This window comes from Eublepharis macularius, chromosome 12, assembly GCF_028583425.1.
Source record: "Eublepharis macularius isolate TG4126 chromosome 12, MPM_Emac_v1.0, whole genome shotgun sequence".
Taxonomy (NCBI): Eukaryota; Metazoa; Chordata; class Lepidosauria; order Squamata; family Eublepharidae; genus Eublepharis; species Eublepharis macularius.
In genome coordinates, this window is record NC_072801.1 from 50953580 (window position 1) to 50974657 (window position 21078).

At 49.0% G+C, this 21078-nt stretch overlaps 1 pseudogene; it reads right to left on the reverse strand.

Annotated features, from left to right (window-relative positions):
- Positions 1-16092: 16092 nt before the first annotated feature.
- LOC129339234 (olfactory receptor 12D2-like) lies at positions 16093-17168 on the reverse strand (annotated as a pseudogene).
- Positions 17169-21078: the final 3910 nt, after the last annotated feature.

Sequence of the window (21078 nt, forward strand, 5' to 3'; positions counted from 1 at the left end):
CTGCAGAAAGGGTGAAAATACACTTTACTAAGTACCTAAGGATGTTCAAGTGAACCTCATTTCACTTTACATGTACTCACTCACACAGTCACACTTCAATTTGCTGTGCGTGAATACATTCACGCTTTCACTATCAGTTCCTCCTCAACTGCTAAAAGAATGTCAGTTCCCCCACATCCACAATAAATGCAAAATAGCAAGTTCAAGCAGCTTATATTTCTTGTTCTTGCAGTGCAAACAGAGCTAAATTGGCACCTTGCCCTCTGAAATCACTTGCAGATGCAGTCATACAAAGGGAACTCCCGTGAAAGCGGTATTCATGTGTGCCGTGCACATTCAGATGTGTTGAGCAAGAAAAGCCTGCATGTGTATTGAGGACTACACATACAATCTTCATTACGCACACAAGCATCCCTCGGTACTTATTAGCGTGTCTTTCCATCTAGAGTCTGGGGGCAGTTGTATACATACTATTGCCTTGTTTTGCATCATAACCATTCTTTGTTTTCCACCCCACACAGTTCTGTTTTTACAGCCCTCTAAAAGTCATTTTCTATCAGATTTTCATTATTCCCTGGGGGTTGTTTGTATTCACAATCAAATAAATACATGAAAGCAAAAAGAGTCAATAAAATTAATTTTCCTCCATACTTGCATTTTTATAGATAGAAACCACTCTCTCCAAGTGTTCTTGCCATGCTCATCTGTGAGGAAGTTTAGTCCTTCTCTGCTAAAAAACATTCAGGAGAAAATGGCATGACAAGCAATTGCTGCCTGACCCACAGTCCTTTTATCATAGTCCTGATGCCTAAAATTATCTCATGGGGGAAAGTGATTCCCTTAATTGTTCTCTTTGGGAGATAATGTTTGAATATATTTTTAAAAATTACTGTGTATAAACTGCTCAAAAATAAGTCTTGGATCTCCTTGGGGAAGTGAAAGGTAATAAATTGACAAATTATTAATTTGTTTATTCCTTCATTGTAAAGATTTATATCCTACTTTCCCACAGTTCAGACTCGCCAAGGGCAAGCCTCTTATGCTAGAACAAACAACTATACTCTCTCATTTTCCATTTGATGCCCATCTCACAGGAAAAATATGCTAGACACATGCAACATTGATGAAGTCTCAGAGATGGCAATGGGTCCAAAAGCAAAATTTCCCCGGAAGCACCTTCCTTCTACACTTACCAATTTCCAGTGTTGTCCTAATGAAGGATCTCCTTGTGAGTTGGGGGAATTAACATTAAAGGTAACGAAGCAAGAGAGGGTAACTGGGGAATCTCTACTGATGTATACCACGATTATTCTCTTAGAGAACTCTCAAACAGGTGGATGTACAACAGGAAAGGCTTCTTTATTTTAAGAGGAATAAAAGACAAGAAAGCATAGAACACACAGTACACGCAGAAGACTAGCAAGAAAACAGAAAAAAGAGGGAGAGAGTAATTGGGATGGGATGATATTTACTAGTCCTGGTAGGGTTTTGAGTCCCTTCAAAGGGTGATGGTTCTCTACATATCTTCTACAGCTTATTGTGTTTGGGGATCAGGTCAGAATATATACAGAAATGGCAATGCTCTATAGAATGGTGATAGAGTGTGCCATCAAGTCACAGATGAATTATGGCAACCTCTGCTGGGGCTTTCAAGCCAAGACACTTACAGAGATGGTTGGCCATTGCCTGCCTCTGCATGACAACCTTGGCCTGCTTTGGAGATCTCCCATTCAAATATTAACCAGGGCTGAACCTGCATAGCTTATGAGATGTGATGCAATCAGGCTTGCCTGGGCTGTCCAGGTCAAGATGCTCTTTAGGGTATGAGAAAGATAGTAGAACTTGGAATGTATTATCTTTTGGCCTACCCTTAGCTTAAGAGAAACTACCACAAAAACGCTTCACCAATGACATTTCTCCACAGCTTGATTGGGAAGGACGTATCGAGGTATTAGTAACCACTGTTTATACTGTAATGAACCTCATGATATCGTACGTTTGTGGTGGAACTACATTAGAGCAGTGAAATATTTGGAGATGGTGTTTATAATGCTCTCCAATGGAATAGAAGCAGTGAAAGTTCACCAGAATTATTTTTGTTAAGATATGCAGCATTTATCGCAACAAGGCTCCACATGATATCATGGTATATTATAACATCTGGTAGCTATGGTATGGAAACAGAAAATAAATACCAATGAGAAGAAATTTTCTGAACAAAGTGAAAGACTTTTATTCATATGTTAAGGCCTCATCTCTTCAAAAATTATATATTCCTATCTGAATTTTGAACTCTCATCAATATCAAGACTCAGGAAGAGATATAACGATATAAGGCTATAATTAATTGGGTTATACAGTAAGAAAGGAGAGTGAACTAGTTCTTTTATAGATATTTATTAGTATAAATTCAAAAAATTAATTATCTGACTCTAAATCCTTCAGACCAGAACAAAATTTTATTAATTAACAGAAGGGGTGTTAATAATTATATTAATATTTTAGTTAGGGGGAGTAATACCAGGAGTGATATTGTATTACTAGATTTAAATCAATTGGGTTACAGGGGAGGATAAGGGAGGGGGGAAACTTAAGCACAATTATAATATATTTCAGAACAAATCAGACTATTGTAAGTATAATTTAATATATATATACACATTAAGTACTCAAGAAAGGGGGAGGGGGAAAGGGAAGGGGAATTAGAGTTATAAGAGAAGGGATAAGAGGGTATTTACATACTCAATAGTTATTTCTACGAAGTAAAATTGTAGACTCAATACTCAAGTTGAAACAAACATCATTTGCCCCACTATTGGGAGTAAGAGACAGAGACAGTATCTCGGGTTATAAAATGGGCCAGTTTTCATTTTAATAAACAACAAGCAAACATTAAACTACGGCAAGGGCCGTACTAGCCGTACAGGTCAGGCCCTGGGGTCACTCCGTACCCCGCCCTGACCTGTCTGGGCGAGACACCTGCTGCCCCGGGTGTGAGCCATCATCAAATGGCTGGGACCTAGCCTGGCCAGGCAAAGTGGTTCCCCCTTCAAAGCTCCCCCACCCAGCCGTACGGCAGCAGGGGGAGACTGGCTTATACAGGGGTACCCCACCCAGGACGTCAAACCACGCAACTGGGCCGTACGGCAGCCAGTCACTTCTGGCAGACCCCAATTCCCCACCAATGGGGAGTTGCCAAGGGTGCTCACCAGCCTGCTACAGATTGTTCCCTAACTAACATCCTGCCACCGCAGAGGCCAAGCCTCTGCTTAGGCCTCCACGCCCCACAAATGTCTTAAGGCCAAGTGCAGCCCGTGCCGCAGGTCATTCAAGAAAATATTGTTACCTCTGCTAGAGAGGTGAACACCATCCCCTCTGTAGAGGTCTGCAGACTTGGCCCGGATCTGCGGATGGGGTAAATAGATCCCCAACCCACCTGTCATTGTTTTAAAGAGGGTTCTATTGGCCATCTGCCTAGCCCTCTCAATAGCACTGTGGTCCAGTGCTTCCTGCCACACCCGGCGCGGAAGCATCACCGACCGAAAGATCAGGACACCGGGCCATCTCCTCAGAATCTCCCTGAAGTCGTCCTGTGCCTGCCAAGAAAGGGCCACACCCTTCATAAGACCTAAATTGTTGCCACCTAAATGGACAACAAGGATGTGCGGGGGAGGGGAACTCCTTGCCCCAAAAAACAGTGGCAATAAACCAGCCCATCGCAGGCCTCTTCTGCCTTGCCACTCCACCGTGGCCCAACGGCTGAGTCCAAGCTAGGACCCCATCTGTGTCCTCCTCGCTTGGTGTGCCGCCCAAAAGACCATACTATGGCCACATATGAGGATGCGTATCCTCTCACGCCACGCCACCGCACCTGAAAGAAAAACAGCGTCAGCATGATTGGCCCCTGATCAGAGGCCTCACGTAAGACTTATAAGCGGCGGAACACCACTCCCCCACTCTCTGTATGTCGGCCCCTGAGTGGAAGCCGCACCTATGCGAAAAGAGTGAGTCCCAAATTTGACCCCTTCTAACCCCAACTTCAAGAGGGCTCTGCCCGCGACGGTCCAAAACTGGTACTTTGTCGGCAGGGAACCAATGTCACGGCAAAACAGCGTCCCTGGCCCTGAGGTATTTCCTCAAAGCCTCCACTGGGCACAAATCCCTAATGGCACACTGACTAAGCGTCAAATCTACCCCTTTTTGACACTGGTCAGTCTTAGAACGCCTAAGACGAATCACTACCTGGTCCCCCTGAAACTTAACATCAGCTGCTGAAATAGCATGACCAGATTCGTCCTTAAGGGACTGGGGGACGAGCTCACTGACTCTAAGCGCTCCAAAGAATGCGATCAAGGAAGCGGCATGGAATAACAGTTCCTCAAAAGGTGAACTACAAACCAAGGGCCACACATTCCTCAAGCCCTGCAAGATACTGGGGGAAATAGGCTGCCTTCATAACAGCCGTCTCCTGGGACCAACCCTCCAACATCTTCCTTATGCGGAAGTCACTGGTAGGGTCAACAAGGCCGCGGGCCTTCGAGGCAAAACTCAACGTGGCAAGCTGACTGCGAATGTATTTAACCCTGTGCCCCCTACCTTTCTGAGCAACACAAAAATGAGCTACATGCTCGACAGGGATTGGCCAAAACTGAGGGAGACCCACCTCCTGCCTGAAACCCCCGAAGCGACTTACCGCCCTGTCGTAAGCTCTCCTGGTACTAGGGGCCAGAGCTAACTGGATAGCTCTGAAGGCCTCGGATTCCCAATCCTCCATAGCTCCAGAGGAACCTGGGTGGGCAGCAAATCCGCCTCTGGGGCAAGCTGTCAAAACCGGTCCATCTGCAGACGAGACAACGCATCTGCCACCTCATTGTTAACCCCAGGTACATGCCTGGCTAAAAACAAAATATTAAGGTGCAGACACCTTAAAGTGAAGGCTCGGACCAGCTTCATCACCCTGGGGGATCGAGAAGAGAGGGAATTCACGACCTGTACCACTGCCATATTGTCACACCAAAAGTGCACCGAGTGGTTGGCCGTTTCCTCTCCCCAAAGGTTAACAGCCACTAAGATTGGGAAGAATTCAAGAAATGTCAGGTCCCTGCACCAGCCAGCTTCCACCCAGTCCGCGGGCCACTGCGAGGCACACCAGTGCCCCCTAAAATAAATCCCCAAACCTATAGAGCCAGCTGCGTCAGAGGAAACCTGCAAATCCCCTTCCAACAACAACTCCTGCCTCGAAAAAGAAATGCTATTGAAGCAGCTCAAAAACTGGCTCCAGACTTCCAGGTCCTGTCTCATCCCAGAAGAAATCCACGTCCTATGATGCGGGAGCCTGAGCTTCCCCATCGCACCACAGAGATGCCTCAAAAAGGCTCTGCCGGGCACCAACACTTTGCATGCAAAGTTAAGATGTCCGACGACCTGTTGCAGCTCCAAAAGCGAAACCTTCCGCTTGTCTAAGAGAGACCACAATCGCACCCTCAAATCTTGTAGCTTCTCGAGGAGCAGCCTGGAAGTTTGATGCTCTGTATCTAACTCTATACCGAGGAAGGTCAGAACCGTCATGGGACCCTCTGTTTTCTCATGGGCTAAAGGAACGGCCAGCTCATCAGCTAAAGCTATAAACCCCCTCAAAAGCCAGGCACACTAACCTGAACCCGGGGGCCCAACCAGGATAAATTCGTCCAAATAGTGGGCGGAGTCACGGCAGCGCTGCCTCTGACGTAGGGCCCACTCCAAGAACGTGCTAAAAGGTTCAAACACTGCACATGAAACGGAGCAACCCATCGGGAGCGCTCGGTCCATGTAATATTTGCCCTCGAAGGCAAACCCAAGGAGCTCAAAATCCTCCGGGTGTATGGGGAGAAGACGAAAGGCCGACTTAATGTCACATTTCGCCATCTCCGCGCCTCTTCCACAATGCCTCACGACTTTGACCGCTTGGTCAAAGGACGTATAACGCACCGAGCACAAGTCCTCTGGTATTGCATCATTGACTGAACCACCCCTGGGGTAAGAAAGATGGTGAATCAAGCGGAATTCACCAGCTGCCTTCTTAGGGACTACCCATAAGGGGGGAGACCTGCAAACAAGGAACAGGAAGGAAGGGGAAAGGGCCTAAAACCCTGCCCTCCGCACATTCCTTTTGAATTTTTGCCCTTACAACTTCCTCCATGCCAACCACCGAACGCAAATTCGGTGACATGAAGGCTGTCCTGGGACCCTGAAAAGGTATCCTAAAGCCAAACAAAAAACCATGTAACAAAAACTGGGCATCATCTCTGTTAGGATAATTGGCCAACATGGCCTCAAGTACCCTCACTTTTATTGGTCTGGGGCCCTTTACCAAGCACCTGGCTAGGCCCCGGCGACTGGCACCAAGAGCCCCATTCCGCAGCCATCCCAGCCCCGGGAGCCATTCCAACACCCGAAGTACCTGCGAGAGCTGCGGGTTGTGTGTATGTAGTGTGTTGTGCAGACTGATTTGGTTGACCCCATGGCCACGCACCCAGCTGCTGAGGCCAGGGACACTTACCATCGCTGTCCGGGGGCTGAACCACCAGGGCCACCTGACCTGCCTCCTGAGGCCAGACAGCTTCCGTCTCAGATGCCGCAGGCTCTGCCGCCTCTTCCTCCGTGGCCTGACCAACCGATGATGCTGAAGGAACCGTGGCACACTCAGCAGAAGATCCTTCCAAAGCAGCCAAACAAGACAGAATATCATTAATGGATGCAGCCTTGGAAGCCGCTCGAGCTGGCCTCTTACTAGCAGGCTCCCATTGTGTGGGGACAGATGGCCTGGCCTGTTCCAATGCAGCAATCCTGGCCAATATATCCCGCCTGACTGAACCCTCCTCTTCCTCATCCGATGATAATGCTACCACAGGATGCTTGGGAGGGCGCCGGGCGGGCTGCTTGCCCTTGGTGTTGCCAACCCCTTTTTTTGGATCCATCCTATTCTAAAGCACAACTTGGTTTTATTATTTATTTTATAACAACAACAACAACTATTATGTTATTATTATTATTGTTTTAATACTCTCCCTGGCTACTGCTCACCAGAAAGTACCAGAGGCCGATGGGCCAAAACCACCAGGGGGTGTAATAGCAGCGGGAAAAAACCAGGCCGCCCTTGAATCTAACAAAACGGCCGCCGTCTCCTGACCCACAAAATGGCCGCTGCCTAGACGAGCCAACTCCCAACCCCATCAACAAGGAAAAGGCAACCCCTAGTGCCACTCAGAAGCACTCAAAACGGCTACCCAGCCTAACCCAAACGAAGGGTGGAGGGCAGCAAAGAGATGGGAATGAATGCCCCGAGTAATGGGGGTGGGAGTGCCGGCACAAGCGACACAAAAGCTGCCCGAAAGGCAGGCCCTTCCCGCCCGTGAGCACCCACGCAATCTGTAAAGGCCACCCAGCCTCAAACAACAGAAAACCCGTCACTACACCACCCTCGGCCACTAAGCGCCAAGTGGCCCAGCCACAAGCCATGGCGCGGCCGGGACAAGCAGGGCAGACGGGAACCAAGCGGCGAGCCGGGGCGCGCGGGCGAGCCACGGGAAAAGAGGAAGGTGTGCGGCAAAGCCTTGAGCAATGCTGGCCCCAGCCGCGGCGCCGAGCCAGGACGCGCAGGCAAGCCGCGGGGAAAATGGAAGGTGCGGGGCAAAGTCCGGCGCAATGCCGGCCCTGGCTGCCGAGCGCGGAGCGGCCCTTCCTCCGCCCCAAACCCCTGCAGCGAGGCTTCTCGGAGGAGCCTAAAGCGGGCTAGATGGGGACGACAGCGCCCAACCACCAATGGCCGCTCAGCGTCGTCTCGACGAGGGAACCGGGGATGAGCTCTCCGTGCCCTCCTAGGCCTCGAGCCAGGCAAGCACCCAACACGACCTTGCTTGCCTGAGCAGGAGGCAAGACTGAGGCCAAAAGGGGCGGAGGAGCCAGCGAACGCTGCAAAGCTCCGCCCCCAAGGCTAAACCCCAGATGAGGGGAGGACTCTGTCTCCCTCCCTTCAGCGGGTCAAATGGCTGCCACCTGCCTAAAGGGGGCTAGCCCCTGGCACGGTTGGCAGTATAAGTTTAATTTAACAACTCACATTGTCTTTTTAATAATTTATACTTTTATTTTTTAATTGAAGGTTGCCTAAGCGATAAATTGTTTATTAGCAATACTGCAAAAAGTTATTCTACACTATAAAATTTAGAAATTTGGATCAAAAAAATTGTGAAGATGTAAAAAGGATTGATTTAAATGAAGTTAAATTGAACAAACAATGTGAGGATTATATTTTTACGTTATTTACATTATGTATATAAATTTCTGTTCTCCTGAAATTATTTTTATAAGTAAAAAAAATCTTAAGGATGGATTAGGATGTCCTTAATTTCCTGAAGCCTCCCTCACCTGCACTGCCCCCTCATGTTTTCTCCAATGGAATGAGGCACGGACACATAGAAAGTGGTCAGTTTTAGGCATTCTGAGGCATTTGGAAATGTTGAAACAACCAGAATCTAGGCCTCACTATGCACATTGCTGACTTCACTGGAACGTGTGGCTGTTTGGGCTGCATGTCTCTCTTCCTGTGTTCTCCTAGAAGGCCTACCATCCATTCCCTGGCTCATTGTTCTCTCTGCACTCAGATAGTCAAAGTCCCAAGGCCCCTTTTGCTCCTTTTACTCGCTCACTCCCCATCTCGCAACTCAAAAGGCTGGCATTCTTCATATTTGCTGCCTATGCTGAGAGTGTGGAGGCGAAGCGTGGAATGACCATGCTGAGACAAGCGTTGGGGTAAAATTAACATAACAATAGGAACATTGGCGCAGCATGAGGGGCAGATTCCAGCACACTTCGGCTGGCCTGCCACCAGCCGAAAACCCACCCCCCTCAGCCATGCCGAAGGGGGGCCCCCAAGGAGTGGCATTTGGGGGAGTCACCTGGGTGTGCACCCCTGAGTGGACTCCCCTGCCACCTGGGAGTGAGGTTTCCTCGCCACACCCGAGCTGGGCAGGCCCTACCGTAGCTCACTCCCAAGATCCCCTCTGGGGATCCCCTGATAGGGGGCGTGGACTCACAGAACCTGGCCCCCCAAAAACGAGATCTGCCCCAATGCCCACCACCACAGAAGCCTCCTCTGGGCTCCCCGTCAACGCTCCTACCACTGAAGCCAAGTCAACAGGCCATCCCTGATGTCCTGCAGCCAGATGTCCTGACCCCAGCTGGAGAGGTGGACCCCAGCAGTCCGGAATAGAGCCTCCAGGCGATGTGAAATGTCCGGGTGCCTGATCAGGAGGCCCTCCTTATCCAAGATAAACCGCTCCATGGTGTGGGCGAGTCTCTGCCTGATGCCGTCCACCTTCTTGGGGCAGCGTGCCTCTCGCCAGACGTGCCTCTGCAGCAGGTCCAAACAAAGCAAGGCCGTCTGAGGGAAAAGCCCCTGTAGGTGTTCCAAATCAGCGCATATCGACCGCTTCAGATCCGGACACTCGCACTTGCCGATATCATTCTCCCTGATCTGGAACACGATGGCATCAGGCGGGCCCTGCTGCCGGGCCTGGTGTGTCAGCATAGGGACAAGGGCATCCCACAGCATGCCGCAGGGGGGGCTAGCTTGGCCCAACCCTCAAGGGCCCTATGGGCGATGAAACCACAGCATGGGTCGGGGAAGCCCTGAGCCTTGCTGAAAAAAGAAATGGAGGCCAGATCCCTCCTCATGGACAGGGGTGAAAGCCCCAGACCCCTGAGGTGCCCCATGTACTGCAAGACCATGTCCTGAGAAGTGGGCCAGGACCCCCGGCCACCAACAGTCTTGGAGAAAGCCAGAAAGTGGGTGGCTGCTGCCGAGTAAGCCCAGAGGTTGGATGGGGCCACTGACCATAATACTCCCTGCATCACGGAGTACCTCCAATCAGCCACAGGTCCTCCAGAAAGGGATCGAGGGTGCGTCGAGCCTCTGGAGCCAGCACGAAGAACCTCTCCATCTGGAAGCGAGATAATGCATCAGCCAACCCATTATCCACACCTGCAACATGGCGGGCTGAGAAGGTAATGTTAGCAGCGGGACATGTTAACATGAAGCGGCGGATGAGGCGCATGACCCGCTCAGAGCGAGAGGACTGCCGGTTGATGACCTTGACCATGGCTAGATTGTCACACCAGGTGACCCGCCTGTCCTGAAGCAGGGACCCCCAGATGACCACCTCTACCACAATGGGGAAGAGTTCTAAAAATGTGAGGTCCCGGAGGATCCCCGAGCCTGCCCATGAGGAAGGCCAGCGCTGGGTGCACCAGCATCCCTTAAAATAAACCCCAAATCCCAGGCTACTGGCCACATCTGAATGGACTTGCAAGCTCGAGCCCAAGTCCAGGAGGTCTTGCCAGAGGGAGACCCCATTAAATCGTGACAAGAAATCCAGCCACACCTGGAGGTCAGCTTTGATGCCCTTGTTGAGCCAGATGCGATGATGAGGGGCGGATACCCCCCGGCAATCCCTGGAAAGACGAGAACAAAAGGCCCATCCTGGGGAGACCACCCTGCAAGTGAAGTTGAGGTGGCCTATGATAGACTGAAGCTCCCTTAGGGTGCACTTCTCCTGGGGAAGGGTGGCAGTTATGAAGGCCTTAAGCCAGGCAAGCTTGTCTGCCGGGAGCCGAGATATGCTGGCAACTGAGTCCAGTTCGATGCCCAGGTATGTGAGGCAGGAGGAGGGGCCCTTCGTCTTTTCCTGCGCGAGGGGCACCCCCAGTTTGCTGGCCAAAGCCTGAAAGGCGATGAGGCGGTCGGCACAAACTGCCACCTGGGGGGGTCATTATCAGGAAATCATCTAAATAATGTGTGATAAAAGGGGACCCCATGCGGTCCTTGGCCGCCCACTCGAGGAAGGTGCTAAATGTTTCAAAGGTCGTGCAGGCCACTGAACAGCCCATGGGCATGGCCTTGTCGATATACCACTTGTCCTGGAACTTAAAGCCCAGAAGTCAGTGGTCAACTGGGTGATCAGGGAGCAAGCGGAAGACTGACTGAACATCACACTTAGCCATGAGGGCACCCCGCCCGCATGCCCTTAGCAGGCAGACGGCCTGATCAAATGAAGCATATCTGACCAAACAACACTCAGGGGGAATCAAATTGTTCACCGACAAGCCCTTGGGGTAGGACAGGTGGTGTATCAGGCGATACTCACTGGGGGTCTTCTTAGGGATGACCCCCAGGGATGAGACCCTAAGGTTGGGAAGAGGGGGGGATGAAAGGGGCCAGAAACCCGGCCTGCCAACACCTCTTTGAACACCTTGGCCGCAACCACCTCAGGCAATTCCCTGGCGGATTTTAGGTTGCTGGCGGTTGTGGCAACGCGGGGGCCTGTGAAGGGGATCCAAAAGTCCACCGAGAAGCCATCCCATAAGTATTGGGTGGCATGCCTGTCTGGATATCGTGCAAGGAGGGGAAGGAGGGCCGCCAGCCAGACGGGGGTGCTGGAGAGGCCCAATGCAAACTGGCCAGAACTAGGTGCTACCACCGGCGGCCTGGGGCGCGATTGAGGCTGGTCCTCCATCCTTTTGTGCAGCTGCGGTGGAAGATCGGCCCCCTCGAAATGGCTGAGAGGGGGCTGAGCCCCGAGGGCACGACGGGCAAGCGTGGGGACCGCCACAGGAATCACAGTTGTGGTCAAATCGACACTTAGGACAGAAGAACTTGCCCTGATTGTATTCCCTGCAGGGGCCCCTGGGCCTGTCACGGCAAACCGAACAGGGCATGCCGCAAGACCCCTCACCCCTACCCTTCATGTGCGGCCCCACCAACCAGAGCCACAGCTTCTCATTGATGAAGTCCCACTGAGCCCTGGGGTTGTGAGAAGCCCTCTTACAGAAGGCCTCGTCGTAATCCATGGCCACCTGCTCCCCGGCCAAGGCTCGGGCCCGGAGAACATTGCTAAGGTGGTTGGAGAGATGCCAACCCCAGTCTGGGTAGGCCACCTGAATCACCCCCATGTATACCGAGAAACCCTCCAGCCAGTTAGCGAATGTGCGATCGGCCGTTGCTTTCCTCCCCACCTTTCTGTCCCGCTTGGAAGAGGGGGCAGACCTCCCATCTTCCGCTTCCAGTTTTAAGAGCAAGAAGATGTCCAAATAATAACCATTAAGAATACGTTCCTGCACCCTGCGGGATAGGTGGAGGCCTGGGGGGTCCTCATCATCCATAAAGGATGAGCCCCGAGGGGGGTTATCATCCACACCCTAAACCTCCTGGGGGTGCACTCCCCCCTGTGGCCCCCCACATGCCGCTGAGCCCAGGCTGGTAAGCCCGGGACCCCTAAAGCCACCTCCCAATACTCCTCCCAGAGGGACCCCTCCTCCGAGGATGAGAACTCACTTGAGGTCTCCCCGCTGTCTGAATCCTCCCAGTGACACTGGCTCCTCTTCCTGCGCGATGTCCGTCCCCTTTTTGCAGGCCTCCTCCGTTCCCTGCTACTTGAGTCTGATGAGCTGGCAGAAGAAGACCGCAGCGCTTCCTCGCTTGGAGCAGAGCGCTTCCTTCCTGGCTTGCCTCTGCCCTGTTGAGGGACCTCGACAGGCCCTGGGGCCCCAGGCCCGGAGGTCCCCAGCTGCTCGACCCAGGCCATGAGGAGCTCCAGGGCCCGTCCAATACTACTCAAGGCTTCAGGTGCAGGCCTATGGTCTGAGAAAGCCTGCCCCCTGGCCCCTTCGGCAGACCCCCGCCCCTCGAGGCTGTCTCCTGTGCCTGTGCAGCTGCAGAAGGCCCCCGAGGCTTGGCTGATCCCTTAGAGGGGCCCCTTGCCTTGGAGCTGTGGCTGGCCCTCCCCCTGGCCAAGGAGGCAGGCATGAGTTCCTTGGTACCTTTGTTCTGCTGAGGCAAAGGGTGGGGCCTACCCCTTGGGGCCCGGCCTGATGCAGGGGGGTTCCCGGCCCTGCACGTGGAGGCAGTGCCCTTGCTCCCCTGCCCCGACGCAAAGGTGCCTGAGCCCTTGCCAGAAGAGGGGAGGTTGTTCCCTTGACTGCCGCCGGCCCATGCTGGCCGCGGGCCCTTCCCCCCAGCTTTTGCTTTCCTAGAGGGAGCCATGCCGACTTTGCCCTGCAATGCCCAACGCACCCCTGCTGAAGCGGCTCCATAAGGCCCGAAAGAGGGAGTAAAGGGATTTCCCCACTCCCTCCCTGCTGCTCTCGCCGGCGGTGACCAGCTCGGGGTTTTGCCTCCACGCGTTGCGCTTGCCGCAGCGCTCACTTCTGCTCAGCTGGGCACCGCCACTGCGCCGTTTGCTTCCACGAGGCACGAGGCTCAGCTAGACCTCGTGCCTTCGTGCTCTTCAGGCGCTCTTGCCAGGGGTCTTCTGCCAAGGCCGGGCCGACGACAATCTTCTCACTAGGTCGAGGCGGGAGGCTCAGCTCCAACCTCCTGCCTCTGCCCGTGCCCACTCGGACTTCCACTGCTCCGCTCATTCATCCCGCGGCACAATCCGCTCTCCACGTTCCTTCCTGTTCAAACTCCGCCGGCGACTGAAGGGCAGCGGGGCCGGCCTCGGGGCTATAAGCCGTGCAGCCGGACCTGAGGGAAGACTGAAAGCCTGCAGTCTGCTCCTCAGCCCCGCCACCCTCGACCAACCCCGGCCACCAGATTGGCGGCCGTGGTTCAAACCAATTGGCCGGGGCTCACCGCGGCCCGCCGGGCGAGCCCCACAAACATGGCGGCCGCCATGCCTCGCCCCTTCGTCGTGCCGGCAGCAACCTTGCCCCAAATAAGTCTGAGGCCCCTGATTCTTATGACAGCTAATCAGATAAAAGAAGGGAGTCTCCAGAATACTGCAGCTCACCTATGACCCATTCCAGGGCATAGTGCAATGCGGGTTGCTTAGGTAAACCTGCTGGTAGGTGATGGAGCATCAGTGTGGTAAAAGCGCATAAGTAGAACAGCCGTACCCACTGCCAAAAGATACAGTCCAGTTTTTGAGGAGGAGCCTGAAGCTGCAGATAGAACGTGCGGCCGCTGGCCAAGCTAACTTTGAATTGATATCGTCTCGCATCATGGCACCCACCCGGCATTCATTTTCTCCCCCCACAGTCAGAAATGAAGGCAAAAGAGTGCAGCAGAATTAATCCAAGCACCTTGCCTTTCTTTGGAGCCCAGGCCAGCACCCACCCGGCATTCATTTTCTCCACCCCCCCCCGTCAGAAATGAAAGCAAAAGAGTGCAGCAGAATTAATCCAAGCACCTTGCCTTTCTTTGGAGCCCAGGCCAGCACCCACCTGGCATTCATTTTCTCCCCCCCCCCCCCCGTCAGAAATGAAAGCAAAAGAGTGCAGCAGAATTAATCCAAGCACCTTGCCTTTCTTTGGAGCCCAGGCCAGCACCCACCCGGCATTCATTTTCACCCCCCCCCCGTCAGAAATGAAAGCAAATGAGTGCAGCAGAATTAATCCAAGCACCTTGCCTTTCTTTGGAGCCTAGGCCAGCACCCACCCGGCATTCATTTTCTCCCCCCCCCCGTCAGAAATGAAAGCAAAAGAGTGCAGCAGAATTAATCCAAGCACCTTGCCTTTCTTTGGAGCCCAGGACAGCACCCACCCGGCATTCATTTTCTCCTCCCCACCCCAGTCAGAAATGAAAGCAAAAGAGTGCAGCAGAATTAATCCAAGCAACTTGCCTTTCTTTGGAGCCCAGGCCAGCACCCCTCTGTTTTCACTCGGAGGGAAAGAAATTACATGGGCGGAGCCAAAACCCACGTGACTTCTTTTTAGACCTACTGGAACGCCGTTCCTCTGCGTTCTGGCTCCAAATGAGCCTTGACGCCAGCCTAGCTGGGATCTTCCAACTTGTCTGCAGAGGAGGCAGTTGTGCAGACAGCAAGTAGGAAATCCTGAGCCCACCTCAGTGCTTCCTGTTGCTTGGGAGAGTGACTGGCGTTCCTGCGGGGGGGGGGGGGTGTTGCAAACCTCGCGAGCTGCCATTTGGCCACCCCTGTTATATCCCATTCCTATCCTCAGGGCCACATAGAACCACGAAGAAGCCTGACGGTTAACCACATTACCAAAGGGAAAACTTAAATAAAATATATTGGAATTTAATATTCCTGGTGGCAGCTAACTACCCAAAGGGTGTGAAGGGAAAAATTAAAAGAAATATCTGCCCCCCCCCCCAAAAGTAAAAGTCATAACACAGAGCTATTCCACCAAGCGTTCGGTGGTTGAAGGTAGTGGTGTCATGTCAGCCTCTCACCTTCGGGGTGGGGGTGGGGGTTCTCCCCACCATTGCACTTGGTTAATTAATTTCATTATTGATGGTTGTTGGGGGTTTTCCGGGCTGTATTGCCGTGGTCTTGGCATTGTAGTTCCTGACGTTTCGCCAGCAGCTGTGGCTGGCATCTTCAGAGGTGTAGCACCAGCCACAGCTGCTGGCGAAACGTCAGGAACTACAATGCCAAGACCACGGCAATACAGCCCGGAAAACCCCCAACAACCATCGTTCTCCGGCCGTGAAAGCCTTCGACAATACAATTTCATTATTGTTTTGTATATTGATTTTAGTATTGTTGTTTTCTTGTTTTAATTGATTTTAAACTGTATAAACTGTATTGATTTTAAACTATATAAGCTGATTCAAAACTGGGTGGTATATAAATTGAAATATAAATAAATAAATAAATCTCCTGGTCAAGCTATGTGCAAAACCTATAGAGCCTCTTCTTTTGTGTAACGATAAGATAAATGTTCTATTTCTCACTGTATTATCAGCATTTTGTCTTCCCTTCTTCTGCCTTATTGGATCCACTGTTATTACTGGATCTTTTGTCCATGTGATAATGTTCTCTGTGTCCTGTGTCTACTACTTCATGACTTAGTCCAGTGTTTGATCTTATTTGCTTAGGTTATTTCTATGCCACTTTCTATTTATATTTCTATGTCATTTCTTCAGAGCTCTGTTCAAGATGGTTTACAATTAAAAACACCACAATATTAAAAACAAGCCACTGGTCATAAGGAGCATAAAAACTATCCATACAAAACCCGACAGACTATTAAAAAGTTAATATCATAACCCCCTAATTAAAATCCTAAGTAAAAAGATGTGTTTTCGTCTGATGCCTAAAAGTCTGATGCCAAGTGAGCCTCAATGGGGGAGGGCATTCCCAGGAGAGGTGCCACTACTGAAAATGTCCTGTCTTTTGTCACCTTACTTCTGACTGCAGGGGTACAGAAACCAGGACTTGAGAGGCAGATCTTAACTGGTGTCCTGGATAGTATAGGAGGAGATAATCCTTCAGTAGCAGTTTTCACCTCTCGGTTCCTTAGGGTGTAAATCAGGGGATTCAGAGCTGGAGTAACCACAGTGTACATAAGAGTGACCATCATTTCCTGTTCCAGGGATTCTCCAGAAGAGGGAGGAATATACGTCAAGATGGCCCCAATATAGAAAAGTGTTACAACTGTGAGATGTGAGGCACAAGTGGGGAAAGCTTTACCTCTGCTTTCCTTGGATTTTATTTTCAAGAAGAGGACAGAGATGATATAGATGTAGGAGAGAAGTGTAAGAAAAAAGGAAGAACAATAATTAGGCCTGTAACAATATTGAGAAGTCTGAGGTTGAGGGCAGTGCTACAGCAAGCCAACCTCAGGAGGGGCTTGATGTCACAGAAGAAATGTTGGATTAAGTTAGGGTCACAGAAATACAGCTTGGAAGTCATAATGGTGTGCATTAGAGCATGGAAGAACCCAGTAGTCCAGCTGGCCATTGCCAAAAAAATGCAGGCCTTCTTGTTCATGATGATGGTGTAACACAGTGGATTACATATGGCCACATAGCGGTCATATGCCATGACACCTAGCAATAAACCTTCACTTTTCCCTAGGAAATGGAAAAAATGAAGCTGAGATAGACAACCAATCAATGAAATTCTCTGACGCTCCCCGAGGAAGCTAGCCAGCATCTTTGGCACAGTGGCTGTGGAGTAGCAGATATCTAAGCAGGAGAGGTTTCCAAGAAAGAAGTACATTGGTGAATGGAGCCGTGGTTCAATCAGTGTTATCAGCAAAATAGTTGTGTTTCCTAGTATGATGGTCAAATACAGCATCAAGAAGAGAAAGAAGAGGACATCTTGCAGCCCAGGGACTTTTGTTAAGCCCATGAGGACAAACTCACCAACATATATACGGTTGTCCATCACTGAAAACATAAGGAAAAGTTACTGTTAAACAGCGGGGGGGGGGCACTGAAAACATAGAGAAAAGGCTATTATTAAAAGATGTTGCCACTGTTGTGAATATTGTGTAAGTATGTATACAAAGGGAGAAAAACATGATTGATGTACAGCTGGAAGTATGAGACTAGAGAAATAGCAGAAATGAAAATTGCTTTTGTGGGCTTCAGTAAATCCCCAGTGAAAGAAGGAATAAAACTGATTCATATATGAAATTGATTCATAAAATTCACTTCTGTCTAGAGTCTTCTAGTTTATGCATGGGCATATAGCCATTCAAGAAACAACTGTGTCTCATCTCCCTTTCATATCCCAAGAATTACGATTGGATTGGGTATAAATTCTGGAATTTTGAAATAATTTTTGTTTTACTTGATTTCTGTTTTCCTCATAAGGTGGTTATCAGCCTTTAGCTGGGAGTTGTTACAGTCAGGTTACAGGCTTATTTTGCAACAGCTTGGTTGAAAATATTGATATGGTTCCCAGGGTGAGAAGGATGTTCTAATTTACAAAGATAACTTTTTTTTCCTGAAGCTGTCATATATTCTTAGACCATTTGCTTATCAGTAGTGCCTTCTGGGATGCATGGAACACACTTTCTTTTTGACAGAGATCCTTTTATCTGGAGATAAAAGCTGCATGCCACTGAAATGTGAAATCTCTCTGCACAAAGGGTGAAAATACACTTTACTAAGTACCTAAGGATGTTCAAGTGAACCTCATTTCACTTTACATGTACTCACTCACACAGTCACACTTCAATTTGCTCTGTGTGAATACATTCACGCTTTCACTATCAGTTCCTCCTCAACTGCTAAAAGAATGCCAGTTCCCCTACATCCATTTCTTGAAATGCAGATCTTGACACTTTCTCACACCTTCAATAAATGCAAAATACCAAGTTCAAGCAGCTTATATTTCTTGTTCTTGCAGTGCAAACAGAGCTAAATTGGCACCTTGCCCTCTGAAATCACTTGCAGATGCAGTCATACAAAGGGAACTCCCGTGAAAGCGGTATTCATGTGTGCCGTGCACATTCAGATGTGTTGAGCAAGAACAGCCTGCATGTGTATTGAGGACTACACATACAATCTTCCTTACACACACAAGCATCCCTAGGTACTTACTAACGTGCCTTTCCATCTAGAGTCTGGGGGCAGTTGTATACATACTATTGCCTTGCTTTGCATCATAACCATTCTTTGTTTTCCACCTCACACAGTTCTGTTTTTACATCCCTCTAAAAGTCATTTTCTATCAGATTTTCATTATTCCCCGGGGGTTGTTTGTATTCACAATCAAATAAATACATAATTGCCCTGTTACTTGAAAGCAAAAAGAGTCAATGAAATTAATTTTCCTCCATACTTGCATTTTTATAGATAGAAACCACTCTCTCCAAGTGTTCTTGCCATGCTCATCTGTGAGTAAGTTTAGTCCTTCTCTGTTAAAAACATTCAGGAGAAAATGGTATGACAAGCAATTGCTGCCTGACCCATAGTCCTTTTATCATAGTCCTGATGCCTGAAATTATCTCATGGGGGAAAACTGTTCTCTTTGGGAGAGAATGTGTGAATATATAAAAAAATTACTGTGTATAAACTGCTCAAAAATAAGTCTTGTATCTCCTTGGGGAAGTGAAAGGTCATAAATTGGCAAATTATTAATTTGTTTATTCCTTCATTGTAAAGATTTATATCCTACTTTCCCACAGTTCAGACTCGCCAAGGGCAAGCCTCTTATGCTAGAACAAACAACTATACTCTCTCATCCTCCATTTGATGCCCATCTCACAGGAAAAATATGCTAGACACATGCAACATTGATGGGTCAAAAAGCAAAATTTTCCCGGAAGCACCTTCCTCCTACACTTACCAATTTCCAGTGTTGCCCTAATGAAAGATCTCCTTGTGAGTTGGGGGAATTAACGTTAAAGGTAACGAAGCAAGAGAGGGTAACTGGGAAATCTCTACCGATGTATACCAGGATTATTCTCTTAGAGAACTCTCAAATAAACAGGTGGATGTACAACAGGAAAGGCTTATTTTAAGAGGAATAAAAGACAAGTAAGCATAGAACACACATAGTACACGCAGAAGGCTAGCTAGAAAACAGAGAAAAAAGAGGGAGAGTGTAATTGGGATGGGATGATATTTACTAGTCCTGGTAGGGTTTTGAGTCCCTTCAAAGGGTGATGGTTCTCTGCATATCTTCTACAGCTTATTGTGTTTGGGGATCAGGTCAGAATATATACAGAAATGGCAATGCTCTATAGAATGGTGATAGAGTGTGTCATCAAGTCACAGATGACTTATGGCAACCTCTGCTGGGGCTTTCAAGCCAAGACACTTACAGAGATGGTTGGCCATTGCCTGCCTCTGCATAACAACCTTGGCCTGCTTTGGAGATCTCCCATTCAAATATTAACCAGGGCTGAACCTGCATAGCTTATGAGATGTGATGCAATCGGGCTTGCCTGGGCTGTCCAGGTCAAGATGCTCTTTAGGGTATGAGAAAGATAATAGAATTTGGAATGTATTATCTTTTGGCCTACCCTTAGCTTAAGAGAAAATACCACAAAAACGCTTCACCAATGACATTTCTCCACAGCTTGATTGGGAAGGACGTATCGAGGTATTAGTAACCACTGTTTATACTGTAATGTACCTCATGATATCGTACTACATTAGAGCAGTGAAATATTTGGAGATGGTGTTTATAATGCTCTCCAATGGAATAGAAGCAGTGAAAGTTAACCAGAATTATTTTTGTTAAGATATGCAGCATTTATCCCAACAAGGTTCCACATGATAACATGGTATATTATAACATCTGGTAGCTATGGTATGGAAACAGAAAATAAATACCAATGAGAAGAAATTTTCTGAACAAAGTAAAAGACTTTTATTCATATGTTAAGGCCTCATTTCTGATAATCTCCTCCTCATTCTCCTGGTGGTTAACTGGACAATAACATCTCTTGGCAAGTTTTTTTGCTCTGCATACATGGAATTAACTCGGTAGGCAATGTCTAGGTTGGCAGCCACTTCTTCCTGCTCTTTACTTAAAAATTCCACAATTATTTCAGTGACTTGTTTCAATGCAGATCCCGCCATTACCTCTGGAATACCTCGAAAACGAAGCTCTTTTTCCATAGCTCTGCATTCCATTACAACAACTCTATCCCTCACTCCCGCTGCCTCTGCTCTTATACACTCCATTTTCTCCTCCACCTCTTGCACTTTTTGTTTCGTAGTTTGGAGCTCTGTTCTTATTTCATCAATACTCTTTGCCAATTCTGCAACCTCTGATTTTATTGCCTCTTTGATCTCTTTCACTAAATTCAATTGCGAGTCTTTCACTTTCTTCTGTAATTCCTGGACCATTTCTTGTGTTTTTTGTATAGTCTCATTTGTTTCCTTATTGCCTTCTGTTATTTTTTTGTCTAAACTTTCAATCGCTGCCTGCCACTCTTTGTCCTTTTTCCCCGCCATTGGACTTGCCTTGGGATCCCATGAATCGGCTCTCTTTCTCAGCTCCGTCTTTTCTATTTTATTTTACTTAATTAGTTAAGTCCAATAATATAAATGGAAAAGAGGAAAAATCATTTAATCTTTTGCAAACCTTCAAAATATTGGGCCTTTTTTCTCAATGGTACTCTCTATGGTTGCCCTCAATTTTTCCCTTGTCCAAAATGGCGTACTCCGCTTCTTCTTTAAAATGTCAGGTACACTTTCTCTTTACTGAAGCCTTCTGAAGCCTTCTGCCCTTCCCACACTCAAAATGGCTAACTTCCACTTCCTCTTCTGGTCTCTTGTTCTGCTTTGTTTTTCATCCTCTGTTCCTGCCATCTTCCTGCCCTTCTAGCCACCAC